The 16078-nt window shown below is 38.7% G+C and overlaps 1 protein-coding gene across 1 annotated transcript in view; it reads right to left on the bottom strand.

Annotated features, from left to right (window-relative positions):
- Positions 1 to 16078, bottom strand: part of CEP128 (centrosomal protein 128) — a 2208485-nt gene that overhangs the window by 1538460 nt on the left and 653947 nt on the right. The gene's annotated exons all lie outside the window — the stretch shown is intronic.

Below are 16078 nucleotides of genomic sequence, written 5' to 3'. Positions count from 1 at the left end.
AAGGAATATATGAATTATAATACTAAGTGCACTATACCATGCCATAATTGTTCATGTTGTGTTAGTATATGCAGTTCTAATGAATTTATACATCCTGGTACTAAAAGGAGGCTCCTATTTGAATGTATGACCACTTGCAATATATCTTTTGTTATATATTTGGCTACATGCATATCATGTTCAGGATTTTATGTAGGAAAGTCAGCAAGAAGATTACGTGACAGGATGATAGAATACAAACCGGATATACCTAGGGGTATAGAATCCATCTCTTTAGCTAAACATGTACAAGAACAGGGCGCCTCCCATCAATTTATGTTTAGGGTTATTGAATTTTTACATCCACATATTAGATGTGGTGATATTATTAATAAACTTGACACAAAAGAGTATGAATGGATAGTTTGTTTGAAAGCTGATGCATACCCAGGTTTGAATATGCAGGTGACCTTAAAACCCATTTTAAAGTCTAAGCAAAATATTGTGAGCTAATGATCTTTTGTTTATTTGGACCTTTGTTAATGTGTTATTGTTGCAATTTTTACTCAAACCCTGTGTGATTAACTTTTAATTAATGTGATAGGCTAGGGTGTGTCATATGGTTTGGGATTTTTAGTATTTAATGATGAATGTTTTTATAACCTTTTTAAACACTGCAGAACGACTTGATGTCTGAAAGCTTTGTTTATCTGGAATAAACGTTTCATGTTGTGAAGAGTGCTTCGTTTTTCATATCTGAGTGAAGTACTATGACAGCAATTTGGTCCTTAATTGACGACATCCTGCTAAACTCTGATAGTGGCTTCTTACAGGTGGCCTATTTATAGACGTGGCAAAGGCATTTGACCTCATTCACCACTATCTTCTCAAAAACTAACTGAAATTGGTATCAGTCCAGATAATGCTCCCTGGTTTAAAAACTTCCTCACTGACAGACACTTCAGAGTTAAAATAGGATCCTCCCAATCAGAATCTGTACCAATTACCAAAGCTGTACCGAAAGGATCCATCCCCCCCCTTCTCCATATTCATTAACAAACTTCCTTGTGACCTCACCCATCTCTCACTTATCCACTATGCTTATAACATGGTCATTTACCGGTCAGATCACTCTCACACTATGATTCAATACAAGCTCTAGTGAAACTTACATGAGCTACACCAGTGGCGCATATACCATAACTACTTCTCAACTCCACCAAGACCGAAACTGTGATTTTTGGAACTCCACACAAAATTAATTAAGCAACTAACTTGCTAACTATCTGTGACTTATATAACCATTCCACAGAGACAACCTCCACATTTAAATACTTAGGATTACATCTTGATCAGTCAACAAAGTTCCATTTCCACACAGGCAAAGTGAGAGCCAAAACAAACTCCCTCCTCTTTTAAGCCAAAAAAGATCTCCTCTTTTCGATCGCAACTAGCTGGAGCAGCCATTAGCAAAGGAGTTCTTCTTTCACAACTTGAATATGGGCTCTCAATATTTGCTTTTGCCTCCAAGAAAAATACTGCCACACACTAGACTTTCTCTAACAGCATCTGACAATTCATTATAAACTCGCCTCTCTGTGGGCATCATTATGTCACACTAGAAAAAGTCAAATGGCTATCCATAAAGAAAAGATCTAACCTACTTTTAAGATCCCAACTCTACAAACTGTGCCACCTCGACACATTTACTCCTCTTGCAACTAGACTTCATCAAAAATCTCCCCATACAACCTGAAACACTACTCAAAAGCCACACCAACTCGCATTACTACTAGAGCCTAACCCCAACAGCAATGCACATGCTTTCTCCTCTTGAGTACCTACTCATTGGCAAGCTCTCCCCATCGACATTAAGGAAATTAACACTTTTTCCAAATTCACAATGCAACTCAAAAAGCACATTTTCATCCAAGCCAATGCTCCAACTTCATCACAGAAGATATCACCTAGCATATTTCCTTTCAGGGTCTTTTCTCTCTCATGATTTACAGAAGATTGACCTATTTTAGAAACAAATGTATATATTGTAAATTGTACTGTGCATGTTCACTACAATGTATATCTACATTTTTTCTATGTAATTAGTCTGAACTAGTCTGTTACCGCTCACATTTCTATATTTTTTGTGAAATGTTTTGTATTTTACACGGCCTGAGCCCAAAATTGGTTAATATCGACCAGTGAACTACCCGGGTAAACAAATATAAATAAAATAAAATTGTTAAACACCTATCTGTATTTTGTCGAGGCTACATTTTGTTTCTTAAAACTGGAAGAGGAGTTGGAGAATCCTTTGGAAAACTTGGAAAATGACGGCTGCAAAATCTTAGAAATTTCCTGTATTATTCCCTGTAACATATTACCCCTTTCATTACACTTTTTCTAAACACCTTTATTGAATTATCACTTGTGACATAGGCAAATTTACATTCGTATAAAACTAATCACATTATAATTAACACAAATTATTCAATTCCTGCCTTTTTTTTTAAACAAGAAACATCTTTATTAAACCATCACTTACTACATAGGCAATCATACATTTATACAAACGAAAACAAATGACACCGACACAATCCTAGTTGCAAGCATTTTACATCACAAACTATAATGACACTTTCCCAGTTGCAAACATTATACATCAATCATAATCTACCCAATCTTTTTCAGTCAAATATTACACAGATCATTTAAGTCCTGCTGCCTTTTAAACCTCAAGTATGTATTGCTCCCACAATTCCCTTTTTTTCTTATGTAGTTTACTCCTACCCTTTTCTAAAGATCTCAATTCCAGTTATTTTACCTCTATTACTATATTCAGTACTTCTAGTACAGTTGGGTTAGATTTTGATTTCCATTTTCTAGTATTTTTTTTTTTTTTTTGGCAGCCACCATTATTAGACACAGTAAGGCCTTACAATGCTTAGGCAATTCAGATTCTGTATCATAGCTCAGAAAAATCATCACCCTCATCAGACCAATCTGCCCACCCAGCATCTCCAAAAGTGCATCCCACAGGGAATCCTAAAGTCTGCCAATTCACTGCATTTCCAAAAAACATGTTCCCAACTATCTCTCTCTTCCCTGCCAAACCCCCATCATTTGACATCTGACAGAGGAAAACGTCTCTGGAATCTACATGGGGTATAGAAATATTTATGCAAACTTTTCCATGTAAAAATCTTAAATCTTCTAGATTTTGTTCCTTTTATTACACTTTCTGATAACCTCTGCAGTAGAGGGGCCAAAAACTAAATCTCTATCCAAAGGAGACTTTCGAAACTCATTTTTAACATAATCTTGGGAGGTTCTGAGAACGCAGCCATGCAAATCTCCTCAAAACAGTGCCAATGGCCATAGCCCTTGAACTATCAACAGAGTCATATACACACTGTAAACAATGAGCAGTCACTTGAACAATAGAAGAAATTAATTTAAAATAGATTTTTCCTCACAAGAAACTGCAGATAAAACATTCTTCATACTTTCACAATTAGAAGAAACCTTAACATATGACCCTGACAATTCAAAACTTTGAAAATCAAAGTTGCAGAAACATACACTTTTCCCTATACCTATTCTCATCTTTGTCATAAATAATAGGATTGGAATTAACATCTTATCTGCCATTTATGGGTGCACTTTCTGGAAATTCTTTCTTTAATAGTTCACAGTATTTTATAAAAGACTGAGGCAACCTCAGCTTTCTCTAACTGAAAACACTGGCACATGTCTCTGAGAAAAAAACCCACAGAGAGGGTCAGAAACTAAGTTCTTCTCGGTGTCTGAATCAGAAATCTGAGAAGAAAACCCTGAATCTGTCCCTTCATTCTCCTGTCCAGATTTAGAATCTTGATTTCTTCAGGAAAGGATGTATCCTTTTTCTTTTACAAGAAACTAATTTATAAAAAGGATCAATTGTCTGAATTAACCCTTGAGCCAAACCCAGTAAACTACTCCTGTCTAAGGAAATTTTAGCAGAAGTAGGTATATGCTTAGTTTTCTTTCTTTTTAACAAGAAAAATAGAACCAACAGTGTTCTTAATGGCAGCAGTGGATTCCACAGGGATGGGTACAACATTCTGACAAAATAGGGAAGCCTTCCCTACTTCCTTTAACAGGATCAACAATAGTGTCTCTCCCATGCCCACTAAGGAGACCACAAAAGCTACAGAAAATGTTGCTAATCCCTGTCCCTTTGTAGCTGTAAGGTGCTACGCCAAGAGGATCCAGGGTAAAAAATAAGTGGTCTGAGGTCTAACTAATGGCTACAGCAGAGTCACCCACTTGTGTCTTAGGTAAATTGCTAGCTTCCTGTGATGGCAAAGGCTGTTTGCTTAACTTTTTCTTTTTGTGGCTGAAAGGAAGACTGAGGGACAGACAGATTGTTCCATGGTCAAGCCAAAAATGATGCCTCTTTCCTAGGGAAAACAACCAGCAAATGCTAGTAAAAACTAAAAGTCTTCAAAAGTTCCTTTTTTTCACAGACAAACACAGTAAAAGCACTTTAAAACACTTTGCCAGCCCAACAAAGTAAAATAAACACAATTTCTCCATAGAGAAATGGTTGTCAGTTACTTTAAACAACTTTTAAACAGCTTTCACATTTAAAAGTACAGTATAATCTTGTGACAGTCCATTAAAACAAAACAGACACTGCTGTACTGCTCTCAAAACTTCTAAATGGCTCAAACTATCAGAATAATCTGAAGTATAGCCAATTAACCGTATCTCATGGCTTTATTTACAAAACTCTACTCTAACCATACCTCTAAAGAATGGTATTCTCCTTCTTTACGATCAAACTCAATAACAACCTATTCACTTTGAAATTACAACTAAAGGCCCTTCTTTCAAATAAATGGCTCTGTCCTTGCACCCTTCCAGGCAATTCAATTAATTTACTTCCCAGTACTCACATCCTCTCAACCTCACTTCCTAGCCCAATGTGTTATACCGCACAGTACACCAAACTCTCCCAAATGCAAAACAATGTATGCTATGTAATGCATGTCGCTCATTTTAAACTCTTAATGCTGTATAACTACTTTTAACACTATAAAATACTATTAACGTTATACACTATGTAAATATCTGCATATCACTTAGTTTTTCAAGATACAAAAAGCTTAATGTAAAACTTCCATATATAGTCTTTGTAAAGTCTTGGAGCTTTTCTCCCTGGGTCTCAGCTGAAAACAGATTTTCTACCCAGTTGGATCTTCCCAGAAAAAATTAATAAATAAAACTAAGTGCAAAGGCTATATAGATACTTAATTAGTCCAGTCAGTGTTTGCATCTATAAGCTGTTGTAAAAGCAATGCGGTTTACTACTTACCTATTTGATTTTAAAGTAAAGTGCTTCTTGACAGTCTGAAATGGTACTCATACTAATTTTCATACTTCAGACAAAACCAACTCCCACAGACTGTAACACTCCTAATTAATCTTTTTACTTACTTAATGTGAAGGAATTGTTGTACTGTTAAAAATCACTACTGCAATATTGGTTGCTGAAAGGCCGCTAAAGGAATTCCCAACATGGAACAGAAACAGCTTCAATTTCATCATAAAGAGACTGCATAATGATAAAAAACATTTTATATTTACTCAAATACACACAATTTTATAAATGTGTTCTTTTCTGACATCTTTTCTATACCATTTATAAGCAACGGGGTGCTGGAGTTTACTTAATATGAGTAAACCAAACAAGTAACAGAGAAAGAAATTCTTCAATGAAACAAAACTATTGTTTCAATAAAAGATGAAAACTGCTCTACAAAGCAAGATCTATGAATCAAAAACAACATATGAACAACCCGATGAATCAAAAACAACACATGTACAACCGGATGAAACAATCAGCAAACAAAACAGGAAGAAGTACAATGTACTGCAACTTTTGTTGGGGGCTGTGCCCCCGCAACTCATCTGTTAAATACATTAACTCTGAGGTTACATTGCCTCAAAGGGAAAGGAATACATGGTTTCATATATAAAAGCACTGCAATAATGATCTGCATTGCAACTCCTAAATATTCAGTAAGTTAACTATTTGAATTTTACATGTCCACTTTCAATAGCAAGATTTGTCTTTGTGAGGCTGGACTACAAATTACTTGTTCATATTATAGGTACTTCTAAAAAAATCTTGTGTCCAGCTGCCATATGAAAGCAAGACATATCTTTCTACACAAAGTTTGCAAAATTGTTTACTCTCCTGTGAGAGTGCATCCTGATGGCTGATTGTGTCCTACAGCTTCTCTATACCTTGATGACTAACAGTGTGGTGAGATTTCGTCTTGCTGAGTTCAACTGCTAGATTGCTAATTTTCAAAATTCCTCTTGGTGCACATTTTAACTGCTTGTCATTTCCTTATGTTTCTTTTTTTCCTTAACTTTGTGATCATGAAAGTATGACATATATGTAAAGGATGGGGTGGTATAAGGGGTGCAGGGGGTACGGCCCTCCTGCAAAAACAGTGGTTGGAATACTTATTGTTTTCCTGTTGTGTTTTTGTGTCTTTCAGGTTTTGCTTGGAAAGTTTTGTTTTGGTAGGTTTTTATAGGGGAAGGATTTTGTTTGACTTGCTATAGATTAGAAGATTTGGTCTTTGAATCACTGAAATGAATCCTGAGAGTCACTCTGGTTCACATTTTCCTTCTCATAAATTAATGCTGTAGGAAAATAAGAGCCTACCCATTTTTTTCTGAGAAATAGTAAGAGGTGTTGCAAAGGACACAACCTTATAAATGTTTATTGTCATATTAACTAATCAGCTATCTGAATATTTTTCATTGTGTGGTGTTATGACAATGCTAAGTTACTGATCTGCACATGTTGTTCAACTATAAAGTATTATTTGGCAAAAGAATAATCAGATTTTAGTTAAATAACAAACCTACAGACATCTTCATGAAATCATGAAGAAGCCCCCACTTGCCACAGTTCGAAGTTATCCAGTTTCTTACTGGATACTAGAAGGGGGTTCAATAAAAGGTGTTTGTGGGGATGTAAGACTATGAATTTCTACACTTTTAACAGATTCATATATTGTTACTAGGCTAATGACCTGGGTGGCCTTTCTAAGCCTAGCCAAGTTTTCCCAAAAGAAAAATGACATCCTGTATTTGAATAGGGCATTGAGAGCCAGGCATTTATAAGCTAACTCTGTCCATAAGGGACATGGATGTCGAGCCCGGTGTAAATTTCTTACTCCCATCCACTGGTCTAGGTTACCCTTAAACTGGGTAATAGACAAACTCAGCTACACATGGATGGGAAGCCTGTTCAATAGGAGGGGCAGTCTCTGGGACACACATCTGTCTCGCCAGCATGTTTTGTTTAAATCACAGTTCCCAGCTAACCATTTCAGAGTAAAAAAGACAGGTAGTTATAAGAGCTGGTCCATTTGTACCACTTAGAATTTTCTTCAGAGATACCTCAGACTAACAAAAAAATAAATAAATAAATAAAATAGATAACCTAGACTAGGGGTTAGACTACCATACCAGTTGTCAGGGGGTCGGAACTCAGTTGGGGAAGGCAGAAATGACAGCTCCCCTATCTCAAGAGAAGGAGGGCAAGAAACGATCTCTATGGTAATCATTAACTGGTCACTGCCAGGGAGACAGCACTAACCAACTTAAGTGCAGAATGGTAAAGAACAGGGCATAGAGGATAGTGCGATGCAAGTTTTCATGACAACATATCTTATGTTCCGCATTCAAAAATGGAAACTGTAAAGTGTGCCTTAAAGCTACAGCAGTTACAACAGAGAGAAAGAGAGAGAGAGATGCTGTAACATTTTCACTCTTTAATGGGGAATAAAACTCCCCCTAGCCTCCAATATGAGAAGTTGTGCTCTCAACACTCCTGTCACTTATATACACTAACTCTGAGGCTGTTATACCTTAGAGTAAAGGGAATTCCCCAATATATTACAACCTCACAAACAGTATACAAAAAGCATAGTCTCACTTTACAGTCCCAATTTAGTGTTGCACTTAACTGCAGTAATCCTTTGTCTTGCTTCTGTTGTGCAAGACCAATGCCATCATTCCATGTAAATAACTGGGAAAGTTAGGGCCAAAGCAGAGAATACCCAGGGCTGTTGACATGATGGGCCTAAAGACCACCTCCTTGACACTCACACAGATGGCTGCATCCTATAATATTACATTTACAGCTTAATCATCTTCCACAAGACGGAGAAATGTATGGAATGGGGATATAGCTCAGTGATAGAGCATCTGACTGCCCCAGTGGCATAATTGATAAGGCATCGTCCTCCTAAGCCAGGGATTGTGGGTTTGAGTCCCATCTGGGGTGATATAATCTTGATACAAGCGGACCCACTAACACCCTGACCCCTGGTAACTTCAACTACCCCACCATAGATTGAGTAAACTATTCCTGTTCTAATGCACTCACCCAACAATTCCTTGACTTCATCAGTTCTAATGCACTAGACCAGCTTGTCTCATCCCCTACAAGGGGAGATAACAATTTGAGACGTGGTTCTCACCAACATGGGTGATGCTGCACCACCCCAACAGTAAGTTCCTCCCTGGTGAGATTAGACCATCGGTCTGTCTCATTCAAAGTGTCTATCCCGTCCAACCACCCACAAGCCATAACCAGGATAAAAAACTTCTCAAAAGCTGACTACAACCTTCTAAGGGAGGGTATCAGTAGCTTCACACCACCTCCCCCATCACAGGATGCAGACAAATATGCTGAACAGTATGCCAGTGCAGTATACAAGCACCTGTACAACTGCATGGTCTCAGCCATACCCAACAGAACTAAAACCTGCTCCTCAAGCAAACACAAGCCTATCTAGTGGACATCCTCTGTTAACAGGCTTTACAACAGAAAAGATTAAACTGTTGTCCAAGCGTAAAAAGGAACAAATTCCCAATTGGAAAAACTCCCTCCTTAGCCTCAACAAGCAAATTAGATCACTAATGAAAACCTCCAAAGCCAATTATGAATCAAAACTAGCCTCTTAAACAAAAGCTAACCACAAAGCCTTTTTCAGTTATGTCAGGAACCTCCATAGCAAAGCCCAGGTTTGTTCCAAATTAGTTCTTAACAGTACCACTTACACTGATCCCGTTGACTCAGCCAACCTGCTAGCAGATAGGTTCAGTGCAAGCTTCACCCCCCTGTCCCCCTCAAAGCCCATTTGACATCCCTGATACTTGTCCCGCACCTCACATCTCCATAGATCAAGTGTTAAAGGCCCTATCCAAGGCAAAGAACACAGCTTCTATATGACCTGATGGTATCCCAGGCTGTATTTTGCACCATCTCCAGCAAGAACTAGCCTCACCATTGACCTCCCTATTTAACTACAGCCTAAGTACAGGCTTCATTCCAGCAGAGTGGAGAACTGCTATTGCCATCCCTTTGAACAAAGGTGATGCCACTACTGACCCTGGAAATTACAGCCCCATTAGCTTGACAAGTCTGATCTGCAAGGCAATGGGGCATATTATTATGAACATCATAAACAAGGACATAGGCAATCTCCAAGCACTTGACCCCACCAAGTTCGGATTTGTCAAGGGCAGATCTTGCCTGTTGAACCTGGATGACTTTTTTGAGACTGTCACCATGGTACTGGATGAGGGAAAGTCAGTACATACAGCTTACCTTGACTTGCCCAAAGCCTTTGACACAATCTCTCACTCGGGCATCATTGAAAAGCTAACACAACTTGGCATAAATCCCAGTTTCATCAGGTGGGTGGCTAACTGGCTCATTGATAGGACCCACAAGGTCAAAATAGGTACCTACACCTCTGACAGCAGACCTCTCACTAGTGGTGTTCCCCAGGGAACTGTCCTGGGACCCCTACTGTTTGGCATCTAGTTCTCAGAGGTCCAGGCAAAGACAAAAGGCCTGTGGCTGACCAAGTTTGCAGACGACTGTCCCAGGGGGTCCAACTGTGTCCCTCATTGACAGGGGCAATAGGTGCTGACTGAGGTTTCTTTTTTGGGGATAAACTCTTGTCTAGACTTGTAAAGGCCCCAGGGCCATTAGCCTAGTAATCTCCTGTGATCCTATTATCCAAGTATAATATCTCCCAGAGTGGGAGATCCCCACCCATCTACTTGTCACAGCATGGCTGGGTCACTCCAGGAGAAGAAAATTAATAAATAAATCTTTGGTGGGGTGATGGCAAGTCTTATTGTCAGTGGAAATGGGCCAAAAATGGGTGGCTGGATTTCAGGTAGCTGATATGAATGAATAGAAACTTTGATACAATCACATAAAATAATGTCTTTCAACTCGTATAGGACAAGAAGGTGACACGGAGTCAAAATCACAGAAACAATGTAGGAAACCATTATTTTACAGAAGATCAGAAAGGAGCCTCTCACAAGTGGGACAGCCACTGAATTATTTTTCGTTGTGCCCACCAAACACTTTAGAAGAGTCTGCAGCAGAGGCCTAAGTAGCCTTTATCAGCTGAGTAAGAAAATGCATGTAGTGTTTAGATACAATATGAACAAACTGATTATTTCAGTCTGACATAATCTGCCTCTGACTAATCTACTTTACATGCAATTTCACAGCTGTTATCACTGCCAGTCAAATTTGATTTTACTATGGCCTGCTCCGATGGACAATGGCCTTGACTACATTCATGTCCCAAATGAGCCAGGTTCAACTAGCAGCTTGGGAGACAAAGAAACCAACATGTGTAGGATATAAGTCAGCAACTGATACTGAGTTACCCATCCCAAAAGAGAATAATGTTGGCAAGAGCACCATCACAGGGGAACCCTGGAAAAGTACAGTTAAGCAAGCTGTTCTTGCCATAATATATGTTCAAATTCTTCACTGCTGCAGTAGCCTATAGCTATTTGCATTATATCCTGCCCAGGATATAACAATCAGGCAGTCCTCAAATGTCTCTGGTTCCCCTCCACCTGTGCACCCAGGCTGCTGTGCTTAGAGAACCACAGGGAGAAAATAGCATCTTGGCTACGAATTTCTTCAGGACTTTCTTGCCCTATACCCTTTACAACAAGGAGAGAGAATACTTGCTTAAAACCCCAAAAAGGCCATGAGCACACAACTTTTACCTTGAAAAATTAACTACATAAAGAAAAAGGGGGTGGGGGAGGTTGTGGCTACTACAGCAATGAAATGTTTGAACATCTATACACCTGACACAACTGTACTATGTTCATCATTCTCACTGCTGCAGCAGCCTATAGCTATTTCAGTAGATTACCATAGCTTATCCAGGATTCCCAGGAGTATAATCCTAGTAAAGACTGTTCTGGACCGTGAGAAGGAAGTCAGTTTGCAAAGCTTTGCAAAAATATGTGCAGGGGACCAAATAGCTACCCCTACAATGCTTCTACAGTCCAACCTTTTTGAAGAAGACATGGCTCTGGAAGAAGGTGCCTTTAATCTGCCTGGAATAGATCTGCCATGGTAGGAATAACAAAAAGTAATAGCAAGGGACAGCCATCTTGAAAGAGCCCATTTTGATATAGACTGCCTTTTTTTCATCCCATCATAGGAGATAAACAGCTTTTCACCTTACCTAAAGGATTTTGTTCTGTTACCAGAGTTGACTGTGCATGACCAGAGTACAGAGAATGTTTTTCTCCCTAATTTTATGATCTGGATAGAACATAGGTAGATCAATGGCCTGATTCAATGTAAATTGAAACAACTTCTTACAAGAATCAGGGATTTGTTCTTAAAGCAACTCCTTCACTATGGAAAACCAAACAGAGTCCACACACCAAATACTCTTCTTGCAGCTATTAGGAAAATACATAACATCATTCAAGATATGAACTGTAAATCAGCCAGATAAGGGGTTCAAAGAGAGACAAAGTTAACTTTACCAGCATAAAGTTAAGTTCCCAAGCAGGTATCACCTGTTTACTAAGTGATCTTACATTCTAAACCCCCTTCAAGAACTGCTTGACCAAAGACAGGAAAGAAAGAGGAGGATTCACAAGCAGACATGCTGAAATGGCCAAAGGATAAGCCTTGATAGAGGAATAAAACAGGCCAGATGACATTAACTTATGGAAATATTTAAAAACAAGTGGTACAGAATCCCTGATTGGGCTCTGGTTATTAGTGTGGCACCAACAAGAAAATCTTTTTTACTTGCTAACATAAAATTTCCTAGAAGCAGATTTGCTTGATTTCTTCAGCAACTGTTACATGTCCTCATGAAGAAGGTTTCTAAAAGGTATCAACATTGAATCATGCATGCAAGTCAGTTGTTACTGGGTGTATCAAACAATCCTGTTCTTGTGTGAACAGATCCAGTCTGTGAGGAAACGTGTGCGCTTGAACGGTTCCATAAGAAGGGAAAACCTTTGTTGCCAAGGCTGGAAGGAAGTCACCTCAGTGAATACTGGAGTCTCCTTTTGAATCTTCAGAATTACCCTGGATATCAGTGAAAATGGTGTAAATACATAAAAGATCACTCCTGACCACTGGAATGAAAAATCACCTGTTTCCAGACCTGCCTGCAGTGTCCTGGTTCAGAATTTATATGGTTGTGTTTTGAAAGGAGACTAATAGAGATTTTTGAGGTGTTTCTCACAACTGGATCAATTCCTAGAAGACCCCTCATTCAATTTCCATTGGTGAGGGTTTGCCCTGGTTCTGCTCAGCTTATCTGCATTTTGCTCTGATGGAATGTAGGAAGCTTGGAGGGTTAAGCAATACTTCAGAGCAACATCCCAAGCCACCCATAACCAGCCTGTGCTGAAGGTAAAACCTGGTGCCGCCCTGTTTGTTTATATATCACATCACTGTGGTGTTGTCTGTAATCATCTGCAAAAGATTATGTAGATATTCTACAGCATGGATCACAACTAACAACTCTGAAATTTATGTGCTTTGGCCTGTCTGTTTTGTTCCAAAGATCATACACTTTTACCCCCACTGAAACTGTGCCCCATGCAAAATCCAAGCATCTATTTTCACAGATTGAGGTGGTTTTGAAAGAAATAGGAGTCCTGGATTCAGAGCAAGCTGTTGTCTCCTCCACAGCAGTTCTTGCTTCACAAAACCTAAAATTGGAATCTAAAATTTCAAAGGGTTAGAATGTTGGGTCCACATATTTTTTAAGAACCATTGCCTTTTTCTCATCTGGTAATCTGGCAACAGGAATGATGACAATCATGGATGCCATGAACCCTAGAATCCTGAGATACTTTCTGGCTGAAGTCTGAGACTGATCTGAGAAACTCAGGAAGATTCCAGATACAAGTCAATTTTCTCCTGGGTAAGGAATACCTTTAGCATGGAAGGATTCTAAAGGCATTCTAAAAAAAAAAAACAATCCTGTGAGGAGGAGTAAAGGAGAATTTTTGACCTTTGGTCTGAAAGCCCAGGTTGAGAAAGTGAGTTCAAAATCCAGAATAGGAAGGATAGGGACTACTGACACCTAGAAGCAGACTCTGCAAAGATATATCATCTAAGGAAATGTCTGAATGCCCTGCAATTTGCAATTTGCTATCACTGGAGTGAGACATTCTGTAAACAACCTTGGAGCTGTGGCCAACCCAAAGTGTAATTCAGAGAAATAACATGATGCAGACAAAACAATCTGAGGAAACCTCTGAACTCTGTGACAATAGAGATGTGATGATAAGCATCTTTTAAGTATAGAGTTACCACAAAACAGAGAAGAGGAATGAGAGTTAATAGACTCTGCAAGGTCAATATTTTGAACTTCTGTATTTTCCCAAACAAGTTGAGAAAGGAAAGGGCAAGTACTGGTCTCCAAGAAGGATCCTAATTTGGCACAAGAAACATTTTAGAATAGAATCCTTTGCCCCTTTGGTTTTGAGGCACTGGTTCTATGACCCCCCCCCCCAAAGGAAAGCATATGATGAAGAACCAGAGGAAAAACATTCTGTCTGGTTTGGAGGATGAAGGAGAGGATTCCCAGAAAGGAGTTATGTCTATGCAATGCCATTTGTATCTCACCTGAACAACTATTAGAACCCATTTGTCTGAAATAATCTGTTGCCAAACAGAAAGACTGAGAACCAGCTTCTGGGACAGATCTGAAGGAGAAGAGGCAGGGAGGAGGGAGAACGAATGCAGGCATAGTCATTCTGAAGTAGAAGCCCATCCATTTTTCTAAAAGGATCTCCATTTTTTTAATAGACCCCTGTTGCCATTTCATTTTAGAGGCTTGTTTGCTGGAATCTTGTTAGGAATGCTTGTTTTGTTTTCTGAAAAAAGAACTAGGGTTTTTGGAAGATTAAAAAAAAAGGGGAGGGGGGGGTGAAAAATCTTAGTAATTCCCAGGATCAATTTGTTTCTTTCATCAAGCTGTTTGAGTAGCAGAAGGACCAAACAAAACTTCTTTATCCAAAGGCAAATTCAAATTCTTAGACTTTACTTCTTCAGAAAAATTATGATTACATACCCAGGAAAAACATCTCATCACAGTAGCAGTAACTACAGCCCTGGAGAGACAGTCAGCAGAATCATACACATGAACTAAAAACACAAAAAAACAAATTAAAATCCAAAGAAGAGAATGCAAACCTCGCATGTAGCAACTTTTTATTCCAGTACAAACTACGTGTGTACATGTGCGCATATGTTACTTTAGTATGAGTTTTCTATTGTTTTGTATATATATTTTAGACATGTAAATTATTGTATTTTTAATCTGATTGGTTTGGTCTGAATTACATTGAATTTATTTAACGGTGTTTCTTATTGTTTTTCAATGATCTGAAGAACCACCAATTTTGGTGTAAAAGTGCTTATTTTATCTTGAAACACAGTTTGTACTGGAATAAAAGGTTGCCACTCACGAGACAATCATACACACACTAAGAATGTTTAGACACTTGAAGAAGAAGAGCAATAACAGGATTTGGAAAAGACCTGCTTTCTGAGGGTTATGTGGCAGAAACTATCCACACAAGTTTACAAATACTACAACATACGAGCCTGGTAGTTGAGGATTCTGGAAGATAAAGTCGAAGATGAATAAATTCTCTTTGCAAAACTGCCATGGACTTTATCATGCTGACCCAAAGGCAAAAGACTAGCACTGACCAGATGTTTGTTAACAGCTGAAAAAGAAATAGAAATAGCTGCTGGGTTAGACCTGAGGTGAGAAAACAAATGCTGGTTTGACTGCTTTTTTTAGGAACTGAAGACTTACAGACAGAATCAAAAAATATCCAATAAGGCCAGCATAATAAGTGGAATAGGTGTAGCATGTGGCATATTCACTTGTAACATATAAGTCAGAAAATTTTTCTATGTGAGAAGCCGAGGAAACACACTCCTCAGAATCATAGTTGGGTGCTTCTGAAGAAAATACAGAATAAGCTTTGCTCTGGGTCATTATCAGAATCCTCTGATAAAACATTCTCAGCATTTGTAGATTTAAGAGTTCTGTTTAAATTTTCCTGCTGTTCAATAGGATTCAAAACCTGCAAGAATCCCCTGGCCAAGGTAAGCAATTCATCTTTATTAACAGACATACTGTCTTTAGAAGAAATACGTCTAACCTTTTGTTTCTTTTTTCTAGAGACATCCATAGAAGGAGATTGACTGAAAGATGGCATTTTAACCTAGGACACTGGTCTCTTACCCTGGTCACCCTAGAAAAATCACCTAAAGAAACCACCATACCTGAAGATTGTTTTCACATACGTAATATGGATACACCTGCAGAGAAGTGGCTAACACAATTCATGCTGGAGGAACGGACTACACCAGAGGGACCCAAGCAAACCAGTGAGTGATATAAGGAACAAGCAGTGGCCACTGCAGTGTCACCCACCAATGACTGAGGTGTAGACTGAGCCTGTGGTCCAGGCAAGGGCTCTTTATTTTGCTTTTTCTTTTCAGGTACAGCAGAAGGAAGAGCCACAAGACCAGTAATGGTATCCATGTTTCTACCAAGGGAGAAGCTCGTTTGTCAGTAAGTTTTTCTGGAAAGAGTTAGTCAGAAGTTAAGTTGTCACTGTAGTATTTATAAGCAGTACATATACTTACACTTCACTACACAGTCCCCCCCCCCAAATATCACAAAATAAA

This window comes from Protopterus annectens, chromosome 6.part0, assembly GCF_019279795.1.
Source record: "Protopterus annectens isolate FY-2018-M chromosome 6.part0, PAN1.0, whole genome shotgun sequence".
NCBI classification, from domain to species: Eukaryota; Metazoa; Chordata; order Ceratodontiformes; family Protopteridae; genus Protopterus; species Protopterus annectens.
This window is presented reverse-complemented; position numbering and strand designations above follow the sequence as displayed.